A 13,669-nucleotide genomic window follows, 5' to 3' on the forward strand; every position below is an offset into this window, starting at 1 on the left:
AATAGTTTCAGACACTGTGTCGCGGACGGGAAGCATTAGCTGGTGCACATCAAGAGTCCGTTTCGCCTGGTGACCGTGTCGAGAAGAAGGCGCGCCAACAACCAGCTTCTGCAACAGCGACGGCCGACAATGAGTGACTGTCGCCACCTCCACGATCGACGATTGCAAACCTTCAATAAACCAACAAGGAAGACTAAAAGCATGTAAAGTTTTAGAACTGTATGGCAGACCTTAGCTTTTCAAACTGTTGCATCACAAAAATACAGCAACTTAGCATGAACCTTTGTTGCTCATTGTCCCAATTGCATTACCAAGCAGGGTTCCTTCCTTTTACAGAATGAACCCGAGTTTCATTGAAATTCAAACGCCAGCATTACAGTAATATTATTCCATTTCACTGCTTTAATTTCAAAGTTCAGTTAAAGTATTCATAGCTGGCTACAATATTTAGATTACACAAGCAGAAATTATGAGTTGTAACCTCCCCACAAAAATTTTAATGACAGAAAATTATTTAAGAGTGCTAATGGACATTGCTCTATGCGTAACCTGCCCACAATGAAATGTACTGACAATGCCAACAAAAATGTGAAATTCGCAATCTGACTCAAATATAGATTCCTCACAAAAAATTAAAGTCTATTCAGTGATAAGAAAATTCAATTAAACCGAAATATCGGTCCTTTGCCCTGTGCAAAACAATCAGAGTTAAAGTCTTACCTCAGAATAAATGGATGTCACATTTCTGCTCTTTTTGTTGCGCACCGCTTGGAGGAACTGCATTGCAAATGATAATATTCCTTTTTTTTTTTTTTTTTTTTTTTTTGTGATTTTACTGAAAATTTTCTTTAAAAAAAGTGGAGTGAAATGGGAAGTGCAACGAAATCTTTAGTTCAATAAAAATTAAATTTTTGAAAAAATGCTTTTGAAATAAAAAATTATTATTGGGGGACTTGTTGGAGAATAATTACAATAAATAAAATTTTTCATTATCTAATTATTATATTAATTAACAGTATACCTTATTCACCATCTTGACCAGTGTTGCCGACCGCCTACATCACACAACCGCACTGGGCTGCTACTACTGACCGACCCCTCTGCATGACGACTATTAGCGTACAGCACGCGACGACTACTACTAGAGTACTGCTCTGCATAGCGACAACTAGACAGAGCTACAGACTCGCAACGACTGACTGACAGACTCGCAACGACTGACTGACTGACTCGCAACGACTCGCGCGGTCAAGCGCATACTCTCTGGTCACAGATGCTACAATGCCTCGCCATCGCTGCTATGTTACATACGTGTTTCATAACCCTCCACTGGGGGGGCAAAAATTTGGCAGCGATGGTGAGTCATTTGGACTTGCCAAGCGCGGCAAAATTTTTCATTAATTAACAAAATCCTACAACTTACAGAATATTTAAATGTTGTGCACACGCACTAAGTACAAAATATATCAGACAAAGACAAAATGTGAATACTAAACATAGTAGCAAATCAGAAAAATGTATATACAAATTATTTGACAGATAACAAAGTGCACAGGCACTGAAAAAATTCTTTAGCATATTCAGAACAAATAAACAGACTGGCAAAAAATATTATGTTGACAAGTGACATGAGTGCACATGCACTGCAGTTGAGAACATATCCGTAATTGATGAAATGTATGTACAATTAGTAACAAATGGCATAAGTGCATTCACATTAAAGTATTGAATATACAGAATAGTAGAAATCATATTGAAAAATGAGAAAAATGTACAGGCACTGAAGTTCAGTAGAAAACATATTAACACCTAACAGAAGTGCACATGCACTGTAGTTCAGAAAATAAAAAATGTATATACAATATAAAAGACAAGAGTGTACATATACTGTACTTCAGAACAAATCGAAAAATGTCTTTAGCATTTTCGCAATAAATAAACATAACGGCAAAAATCATGTCGACCAGTGACATAAGTGTACTCACACTGGAGTTCAGGAATCGAAAAAAATGTATAACCTACGAACATAAATGATGTTACCAAAAAATGATTTTCATTATGTGACAAGAATTAGGATAGGAAAGGGAAGGATTGCATCATGGTTGTAGCACTTTAGATTGCACACAGCTGTTCTGAAAGTCCATATCTTTCCACAGAAGTACAACACTAAGTGACACAACTTGAAGTTCTTTTCCCATCAGAATTTATCAGTGTAGCCAAGACACTGAACTGTCGTAGTAATGTTCCATGTTTTCATTTTGGCAGTACATTACGTACACCAAACAGTGGGACCATAATAACGTCTTCATTGCTCACGGTGGTGGACAGCATGTCGTGTCAACACCACACTCTTACAAGGCACACCAACGTAGAATTAGTGCAAAAACCAAATATAGTGCTCCATGATCACTAGGATAAACAGGACAAATGGACATTGCAGTAATTTAGGGTAGTCAGCTTATGAGGTGAAGGACATCAAGTCACATAATATTGACAATTACAGACTTAATTAGCAGTTTGTGGCATTCATAGCCCAGTTATTGAACATTTCTGTACCAAGTATGTAGTATTACAGAAAAATGTTCAATAATTGTTTTACATAGGATCAGTAGCCTTCTTTTCCTAGTTACAAAGCATTATGAAATAAATGCATTCTTTTCCAGTTACAGAGTATAATTAAGAATCATTAACCTTCTCCTAATTACAGTTAATTAATCATTTGTCATTCCAATAATAATCATTAGCCTTTTCCTAATTACAGTTAATTAATCATTTGTCGTTAATTAATCATTTGTCTAATTACAGTTAATTAATCATTTGTCGTTAATTAATCATTTGTCGTTAATTAATCATTCTAATATAGTAAGAATCATTAGTCTTCTCCTAATTACAAAGCATTATTAAACAGTACCATAGTTAATTAATTATGTGTCATTCCAATCTATTAAGAATCACTAGCTGGCATCATGGGTAATCGTATTACAATAAACAGTGGCGGTCCTTGGCCAGTTACAAAGTATATTTAGTACGACAGAATAATGTTCATCAGAAGTCTTAGTTGAAAAGGAGAGTCAATTATTGGCCTAGCATTAACATAATACATTGAGTGATACAAATTATTGGCACTCATTGGCCATTAACCAAAACATGAAAACTCAACATGGGAAAAAAAAGGCTAATTAATGGCATAATTAATAACAATTCTTCAAGTGACATTAATTATTGGCACTCAGTGGCCAGCAAGTATTGAATAGAATCATCATTCAGTATTATTCAGATTATTACGAAGTCATTATTAAAAATCAGTTAATTATAGTCATAGCATTAATAATCATGGGCATTACAAGTACTCATTACAATAAACAGTGTTTCTCCTTCAATAGTATTCAGATCATTACAAAGTCATTATTAAAATCAGTTAATTATAGTCAAAGCATTAATAATCACAGGCATTATTAATTACAGTCATAGCATTAATAATCATGGGCATTATAAGTAGTCTCATTACAATAAACAGTGTTTCTCCTTCAATAGTATTTAGATCATTACAAAGTCATTATTAAAATCAGTTAATTACAATCATAGCATTAATAATCATGGGCATTATAAGTAGTCTCATTACAATAAACAGTGGCAGTTATTAGCTAGTGACAAAGCATTATTAAATATATATACTTTTTGTCTCATTAAGAGGTCATTACTCAAGTGACATACTATTCAGAGCTAATCAGTATTATTCAGGTTTTTCTCAAACTGGTATCACTACTTGGGACTGGTAATACATTTTGTTATTTTTTTTTTTTTTTTTTTTTTTTTGTTAGCAATGCATTGCGTTGGGATCGATAATTAATTGCTGAGACATAACACTATTTGCTTTTGACCTATTGCTGCAAATGAGGATAGGTAATGTCATTCGTCATGAGTCAGCTGTAGCAAGGTTATGTAACAAGGCAGTATATGTGATCACATTTATAAATGATAAACACAAATGGGTAAAAAATGAAAATGCAAGTACTAGAACAGGTATAATAACTAACAGGTTTAGTAAGTATCATGAAAAGCTTCTCCTGGAAAAAATACAAAATGGATTATTGACCTGAAAGAAGAAACGCACACTATGCTGAAAAGTAGTGAACTTCGAATTAACAGGTAGTGAAATGTGTATAAAATGTGTTCCATAGCTGTCCTTTCCAAAACTTTCTGTCATCCTACTATGCAATGTAACACCTGCTGTCAAAGCAAACTGCAACAAATACTTAAATAACTACGTAGCATAAATACATAACTTCAACACTATCCTCATCTGTAAAGAAAACTTCATTATCCATATCATCATAACTTCACTATTATCATCACCTGTAAAGAAAAACTTCATTATTCATAATCCTTCATCATTATTCATCAGTATTCATTTTCATCTGCAAAAAATCACTTCCTTACTCATTATACAATTATTCCTTATCTCTAGCATATTTCATCACTAAAACTAAGATGTGTAGTTCAGTCTGACAGCCTGCATCAATCACCTTGTATTCTGAAAGAAAAAATTAGTTAAGACTGCTATTCTACGATGAGTATAGTATATTCTTGTTAATGCTTGTTAATCCTGATCCATTTACTCTTCCTCATAAAGTTATTGCATCTCCTTTCGTTTATCCCGTAGGTGAAATTCCCATTTCTGTTGAATTTATTTCTTACATGCATCATTTCTTTCTGAAATTGATGACAGAGATTAATGTCCTGCATTTAAATCTTATACCCACTAAATAAGGACTGGTTTATGGTAACATACTTAAGCATACAGCATAACATGACAGAAAACGTAATATGTCAAAGGCATTGACAGTGTTCAGATGCAAAAATGTACACAGAATAATACAATGCAGTAGCAAAAAAAAAAAAAAAAAAATGTAAAACAGTCACGATCTTGAGATGTCATAGGGCAAAAACAATGTCAAAATCAACTGTTGTGTTATACCTTAACTATTTCACAATACATACAAACAAAACTGGAGTACAATCATACACAAAAAAGTGGAAAGTGCACGGTCTGATGTGTAACGACAAGAAAAGCGACCTGCTAACCTTACCTTGCCGGGCACTTGCCAAGAAAAAATACGATAATCATCAGTAATTAATCAGGTGAATTAATTGCATTAGTAAATGACATCATAGTGTGTTGAATCATACAGTGGTTTCACTCAATAAACGGTTTAATGTTTGAGATATGGTGGTTGCCTTTCGATTTTCTGGTTCTCAAAGTTTCGACGTGTACAACATTGGGGTGAGGGATGCTGCGAATCCGATATGGACCTGCGTATAGAAGTTCAAATTTACTGCACTTACCTTTTAATTTACTGGATAAATAGTGTGTACGTATCAATATCTTCTGTCCAACGTGAAAGTCGCGGCGTGTACAAACCTGTTTTTGCTGTCTTCTCCGGCGCTCTGCGGCACGTTTGATGTTGTTCAGCGCAATGTCAATTATTTCGTGGTGTCGTAATCGACGAGATGTAGGAAATGTTATTAATTCTTTAATTTTGTTAGGTGGTTCAGTATTTTTCAGTATAACAGACGGAGATAGCATAGTGGATTCATTTGGAATGGAATTAATTACATCTTGGAATGAGAATATGTGTGTGTCCCAATCAATATGTCTTTTGTGGCAGTATATTCGGCACAGTTTACCAATTTCTTTCATTAATCTTTCACAAGGGTTCGAAGAAGCGTGGTACTTGGATATATAGATCGGAGAAAGGTTTCTGGCTCGTAACATGCGTGTCCATACGCTACTACGAAATTGAGATCCATTGTCAGAAATTACTTTCATTACATGCCCTACATGAGATAGAAAATGTTTTACAAATGCTTTCGAAACAGTTTTAGCAGTAGCTTTGCGTAATGGAGTGAAAGTAACAAATTTTGAAGTGAGCTCAACAGCGACAAATATGTAGCAAAAACCTCTGTTAGTTCTGGGAATCGGGCCAAAAATATCTACAGCGGCCATATGTCTTAATTTAACAGGTACAATGGGATATAATGGAGGAATATGTGAAGTGGTGTCTGATTTAGCTTTCTGGCAAATTTTACAAGACGCTAAAACTCGTCGTATACGTTTCTCCATGTTGGTAAAATAACAGTTCTGTCTCAGTATAAGAAAACATTTTCGTGCTCCGTAATGTGCGTAACTTAAATGAGTGTACCAAATTAATTTGTTAACCAGTTCGTCAGGTATGCATAATAACCAATTGTTGCTGTCAGGATGAGAGCGGCGAAACAAAATGTCATTGCGTACAGTGTAGTGGTTCCTAATCGTAACATTTTTCCTATCTTGCCAAAGGTGTTTAATTTCTCTCCACACGTTGTCTTTATTTTGTTCTCGTGCTATGTCCTGTAATGACGATGAAATAAAATTTTCAAATGCAACTTGCTGAATGTACATGACACTGAAATTTGTTTTACAGAAGTTGGTTGCTACGTCTTGCTGATTGTTGCCGAGAGAACGCGACAGTGCGTCTGCTATAACATTTTGTGTGCCGGGAATGTGAACAATCGTAAAATTAAATTCTTGTAAATATAGTTTCCATCTACTTAACCTGTCGTGAGTAAATTTAGCTGAAAGCAAAAATTGTATTGCTCTGTGGTCTGTGTAGACGGTGGTATGTCTGCCATAAAGAAAGTGCCGAAATCTCGTAAAAGCCCATACAACACATAATGTTTCAAGTTCTGTAACGGAGTAATTTCGCTCAGCAGGTGACAGAATGCGGCTTGCAAATGCGATGTTTTTGATTACTATTGAACCATCTTCTTCAATTTCCTGGAAAATATGTACGCCTAAGGCGGTGTTGGAACTGTCGGTGGCAATGGAAAAATTTCTAGTAAGATCTGGGTGCGATAATAGTGGTGCATTCAACAAAGCATGTTTCAGGTTCATGAATTCAGAGTGTGCTTGCTTATCCCAGGACCAAATACTGTTTTTACCTGTTAATTGGCATAGTCTAGGCGTGTCTAAAGCAGAATGGTGAATAAATTTACGAAAAAAGTTAATTAAGCCCAAAAAACTGCGTAATTGCTTCTTCGTCGTAGGAACGGTAATGTCACGTAGAGCTTGAAGTTTTTCCGGATCAGGTGCAATCCCTTCTGCTGAAATTACGTGTCCAAGAAATTTTATGGAAGTTTTGCCAAAGTGCGATTTACTAAGATTAACTGTAAGTCCTTGTGCATGAAAAGTTTGTAACAGTTGTTCAAGAATCAGATTGTGTTCGGACCAGTTAGCTTCTGCGATAAGAATGTCGTCTACATACGTCGTAATTCTGTCTTTAAGTTCTGTCGGAAGTATAGTGTTCAAACCGCGAATAAAAGCTGCAGAAGAAATAGTTAAGCCGAACGGTAGTTTGCAAAATTGATAACAGTCGCCGAAACAGAGAAAAGCTGTATATTTTCTACAATTCGGATGAAGTTAAATTTGCCAAAATCCCGATTTCAAATCTAATGTGGAATAAATAGCTGTACCGTGAAATTTCTGTAAAAGTTCCTCTAGTGTCTGTGGTCGATCTGTTTCATTAATAATAATGTCATTAATGTGACGTGAATCAAGTACAAGGCGAAGTGAGCCATCTTTCTTCTTAACAATATGTAGCGGGTTTATGTACGGACTAACTGCTGGTTCTATAATTCCTTGATCAAGCATATCTTGCAGCTCTTTTTTAACCTGTTCTCTGTGAATATATGGAATGGGATAATGCTTTGCTTTAAATGTGTCGTGCGGTTTGACTTGAAATTCATACATAAAGCCGGACATAGTACCAGGAATGTTGTCAAAAACTGGAGCTTGCTGTAAAAGAATTTTGTGTAATTGCGTTCGTTCGTCGTCTGTAGTTGCACTGCTTTGTCTAACTTTATCGGAAATCATTTGTATTACGTCGTAGTCCATTTCGTCTGGAGTATTATAGTTGTGTACGTACGTATCCGTTAACAATGTGGGATTACAGTCTATGTCACGTGTTGCGGAAATGACCTCTGTGCGGTTAATTGTTTGCTCTTCCGCAGATAGTGAGTGCTGAAATTCTAAAGCAAGTTGTACATTTTCATCCTTTAACATTAAATAAGAATTCTGAAAATCGATAACTGCGTCGTGTTGTACCAGAAAATTCGTGCCTAAAATAATGTCTGTTGTCAATAAAGGAACAATCCAAAAATTAGAGTGGAAAGTATGACCTCCAATACAAAATGATAAATGCGTCTGTAATTTAACGTCTACACCTTTACTCGACACTGCTCCTTTCACTTTTGTTTTGCCTAAAGGTAACGTGGGATAAGTATTCGCTTTGTTGCATTCGTTAAAAGTCTCCTCATTTATTACTGATATAGGTGAGCCGGAATCGATTACTGCTGAGAATTTCGATGAACCAATTTTAATTTCGATAACAGGATGTGAAATGGTTTTCTGAATAACTGGTCTTTCCTGCAAAAGAGTGTCTCTGATGTCGTCAAAAGTAATTACATTTTCGTGAACAACATTTTGCGTGTCAGAGGTAGTGCTTGTGTTATTAGAAGATGCGTCCTGTGCAGTATCTAGTCAGATTCTATCTGACGTGTTATTATTATTAGGAGGGTTCTGTGGCATTTCTACTATTTGAACTGTCCTATTACTTCTTCCAGACGTATTACGCTCTGGATGATACCTACTGTCGGGTTCATTCATGAGAATATGTTCTTGTTGATTACTTTGTCGCTGGTAAGACCGACTGTTATTAAACGTATGTTGGTAATTATGCTCATTATTTTTACGTCTGTCGTGAAAGTCATTCCTATACGGTGCATTGCGATAGGAATTGAAATACTGTCTTCTCTGTACGTAGTTGTTTCCTTGCTGCCGTGCATTATTGGATCTGGGACTATACGTGCACGCGGCGGAACAGTAAAGCCTGGTTGACCTTGTGCATTACATTGTTGGTTATGTATTCCAACCGGCTGACTTTCATGCTGTTGTGGTGGAAAACGTCTATTGTTACCAAAATGTGTTTCCTGTTGCTGAAAATTTTGACGATATTGATAATCTGAATTTTGTCTGTGATTTAAGTTCTGGTAGTTATCGTTCCTAAGGCGTCTGTTACTTTTCCTATTGAAATTACGTGTCTGATCATAATTGCTGTACTTCTGTTGACCTTGGTTATTATAAGAAAAGTTTTTGTTTACAAAAGAATAATCAGATTGCTGTACTTCCAAGAGCTGTAAAAGATCTCTGAACGCTGAAATATTTTCTTTTTGCTGACCTGTTAGAAGTGACACTCGTAATGACCGTGGTAATTTGGAAATGCATAATTGTATCAGTGCGGATTCACTGTACGGTTCACTCAGGTATTGGTTTTGTTGTACCATGTGCTCAAAAAATTGCGTTACACTGGGAAAATTTGAGTTTTCATAGTTTGGCAAACTAATTAGTTGATCTTTAATTCCGTGCTGTGTCGTCTTCGACCAGTATGCTGACAGAAAAGCATTCTGAAATTCCTCTACCGAGTAACACTGTCTCGCGATCGGTCTCATACGAGTTGCCGGTTCGCCTTCCAAAAAACTGCAAATAAATTCAAGTTTATGTGTTACAGGCCAAGTCGGTGGAAGAGCAAAGCTAAACTGTTGAATCCAATCCAGTGGGTGAATCTGCGTTCTATCGTTTTTAAATATTTTGAACTTTCTTACTGACAGAAAATGTTTGTAATCGAAATTATCATCTCTGTGTGATGCAACAGGTTCAGGATCGTAAGAGTATCTATTGAACTGTGGTTGTTCGGAATCTAAGTCCCGTACTCTCTGCAGATTACCCAAATTATACGCGCTGCGTGAGTCTGACACATGTTCATAAAGTGGCGTCTGTTGTGGTATGTTATTAACTGAAATGTTTTTCATCTCTGTTACTTCTTGTTGTAAATTTGATAACTTCCTACGTAACGTGTTGTTAGATGAATCGATCTCATTAATTGTCTGCTGTAAATTTTGAAATTCAGGTGTTTGGATAAATGCAACCGGTGCAGTATCGTCTGATTTATTGTCATTAGTATTTTCGATAACATCAATACGACTGGCCAATTCATCACATTTTTCAGTCAGTATCTTAACCTGATCATCGGTTTTAGAATCAGACGCATTAATCTGTTTTTGCAACTTACGCGTAGTTTCGCTCAGTTTTTTAACATCAGCTTTGATGACATCGCAATCCTGTGTTAGATCTAATTGTTCGAATCTGTCTGTCACTGTTTGAATATTTACTGTGTGTGTATCTGTTTTTGATTTAAGATCAGAAATTTCATCCCGTAATTCCGCGTTCAACTGTTCTATGGTATTAATTTTGTCGGACACTGTAGTAATATTATTGTCTACATACGTCTTCGCTTTCGCGAACATTTTACGTTTGTCCTCTTGTCTCTGTGCAGTGATTGTTTCCATAACCTGACGTTTTACTTTGTTTTGATCCTGAATAAATCTGCGGAAACGCGTATCACTGTTCTGTATGTGCTGATTAAAGCGCTCGTTAATCTGAGTGTTCTGCTGTTCGAATTTCGCGTCTATCTTTGCGTCCATAGTGCGCGAAAGTTCTACCGTTATTGCTTTAAACTCGTCCCGTAATTGTGTAGCTTTTTCAGAGCATTGTTTAGCGACTTCGCTAATTTCGTCTCTGAGTGTTTCTGTTGCGGCTGTCTGCATTTCCCTTAATTCTTGCGCAACAGACTTTATTTCTTCGCTATTTTTTCGTGAACAAGCCTCAATTTCCACGCGCAACTGTTCCTTAGTGTCATGGCACTGCGCGGCAACGGCTCTTATTTGTTCACTAAGCTGTCTGGAATTGTCGTCTAATTTTTCATTCTGTTGTCTGACCTGTTCACTAAGTTGTTTGAGATTTTCGTCATTATTGTCAAGTTTCTCGTTCTGTTGTTTGACCTGTTCACTGAGTTGTTTAAAATCTTCACTTTGTTTGTCTAATTTTTTATTCTGTTCACTAAATTGTTGTTTGTTATCTTCCCTAAGTTGTCTGAAATCTTCACTCTGTTGTTTACTCATTTGTCGCAACAAAGCCATAATTGGATTCGACTCAAGGTCAGCATTTCTATTCTCTGTGCTGTTCAACAGTGGATCTGGAATTGTTTCACTTTCTGTAACCATTTGGTCATTTTGAGATTTACAAAAAGGTTTGTCAGTCAAATGTATACTATCAGTCATTGTTTCGGAATTAAATAAATCTGTCGTACCTTGTGTATCCTGTTCATTTTCATTAGACAAATTTGTCTGTACATTACTTACATTTTCTAAATCGGGTGTGTTAAGCTCGGCAGCGCTCATTACTATAGACCGCTCCGCGTCATCAATTGTCGTCAAGTTAACAGACGAGACAATTGAGTTCGTTTGTTCATCATTAAGGTGAAAGTCATCATTAGTGGTTGGAATGCACTGATTGTTAGTGGACGCAGGATTGTCATGATTACACTGCGTGTCATATGTCCTATCGGTAAAGTTGTTTGAGTCGGTAATTTCATTCAAAATACCTCGCGATACACTATTCACAGTCTTTCGCGGCATTTTAACAATAGTCAAAATTATTCACAAAACAAATAAGCACAATGCAAAAGTAACACACAAATACAACAGAGCAAAGAATTGCCGTTGACCTGTAGAAAGAAAGTCACAAGTTAATAAAAGCGTTGCGCCAAATCCTAATTATATCTAAGCAAATAAGAGCAGATATCTGACTGTTGCTCAAAAGACTCTCAACGAAATACGATCCTGGACTGGCTGTCGCCAAGTGTAACCTCCCCACAAAAATTTTAATGACAGAAAATTATTTAAGAGTGCTAATGGACATTGCTCTATGCGTAACCTGCCCACAATGAAATGTACTGACAATGGCAACAAAAATGTGAAATTCGCAATCTGACTCAAATATAGATTCCTCACAAAAAATTAAAGTCTATTCAGTGATAAGAAAATTCAATTAAACCGAAATATCGGTCCTTTGCCCTGTGCAAAACAATCAGAGTTAAAGTCTTACCTCAGAATAAATGGATGTCACATTTCTGCTCTTTTTGTTGCGCACCGCTTGGAGGAACTGCATTGCAAATGATAATATTCCTTTTTTTTTTTTTTTTTTTTTTTGTGATTTTACTGAAAATTTTCTTTAAAAAAAGTGGAGTGAAATGGGAAGTGCAACGAAATCTTTAGTTCAATAAAAATTAAATTTTTGAAAAAATGCTTTTGAAATAAAAAATTATTATTGGGGGACTTGTTGGAGAATAATTACAATAAATAAAATTTTTCATTATCTAATTATTATATTAATTAACAGTATACCTTATTCACCATCTTGACCAGTGTTGCCGACCGCCTACATCACACAACCGCACTGGGCTGCTACTACTGACCGACCCCTCTGCATGACGACTATTAGCGTACAGCACGCGACGACTACTACTAGAGTACTGCTCTGCATAGCGACAACTAGACAGAGCTACAGACTCGCAACGACTGACTGACAGACTCGCAACGACTGACTGACTGACTCGCAACGACTCGCGCGGTCAAGCGCATACTCTCTGGTCACAGATGCTACAATGCCTCGCCATCGCTGCTATGTTACATACGTGTTTCAGAGTGCGAGTTTTGTTAACATATTTTAGCTTACCTGTGACTGCAGCTCAGGTTGGTACATACTAAATTTTACTATTGTTAATTGTTCAGAATCATTAAATTCAAGTTCAAAGTTAAATCCCATATTTCTAAATTGCGTAGATTCAAGTAGCTTTTGAAATGATTGTTGAGGTAGCCAAAGACTAACCTCAATTTTATTGAATTTCGTAGTGCTTCAGAATCAAAGTTCACTATTAATTTCAGTCACTAAATTAACTTTCAATTTTCCTGTTTTATTAATTCTTTCGCTAAATTAAGTCAGAGTGTAGCGAAATTTATTACATCTGACAAACTTTCAGTTTTCACACACCATGTGTCAACCTTCAGTTGCCACGCTTTGAGTGCTAATTATATGTGCATTAATCTTTAATTTTCAGTTATTATAGTAGTTGTCCATAGGACTGGCGACCGTAATTTTTCCCAATCTCAAATATCTAATTAACGCCAATTAATGGTTAACGTAACGACCACACATTTACTTTTTTTTTATTAATTTTACCCTTTTCTCAAAATGAACTTTCACCAATTTCATTTGCATTTTTCCTTTCATTTAGGTGTAACCCTTTCCTCCCTCTTTACCTACAAATTAACATCGGTGACGATTACTTTTCCCTAATTTCCATTAGGTGCACGCGGTTTATTTTTCACTGTCATTAAAGTCGATAAGTGTGGGGGAGGTTACACGTGGCGACCTGATGACAGGGCAATCTTCGGATTTGAGGTTGTTTTGGACACGAATTTTGCATTGTGCAAATCTCGTAACAAAGTACTGGTTATGAACAGGTCGTTACGTCAGCGAGACTAATTAGATTCGAGATTTGGCATTTATATTTAAAATTATTAAAATGATTGAAGGCAACAATTAGGAAAATTTGGTAAACTTGGATATGGAACAATCGGTCGAACAGTGGGAAACGCGCACCGCGGAACCCATTGTTCAGGGGCAGTCGGCTAGCATGAAAGACGCGACCGCCGAAACGCCACAAAGAGCAGA

Source organism: Schistocerca serialis, chromosome 5, assembly GCF_023864345.2.
Source record: "Schistocerca serialis cubense isolate TAMUIC-IGC-003099 chromosome 5, iqSchSeri2.2, whole genome shotgun sequence".
NCBI classification, from domain to species: Eukaryota; Metazoa; Arthropoda; class Insecta; order Orthoptera; family Acrididae; genus Schistocerca; species Schistocerca serialis.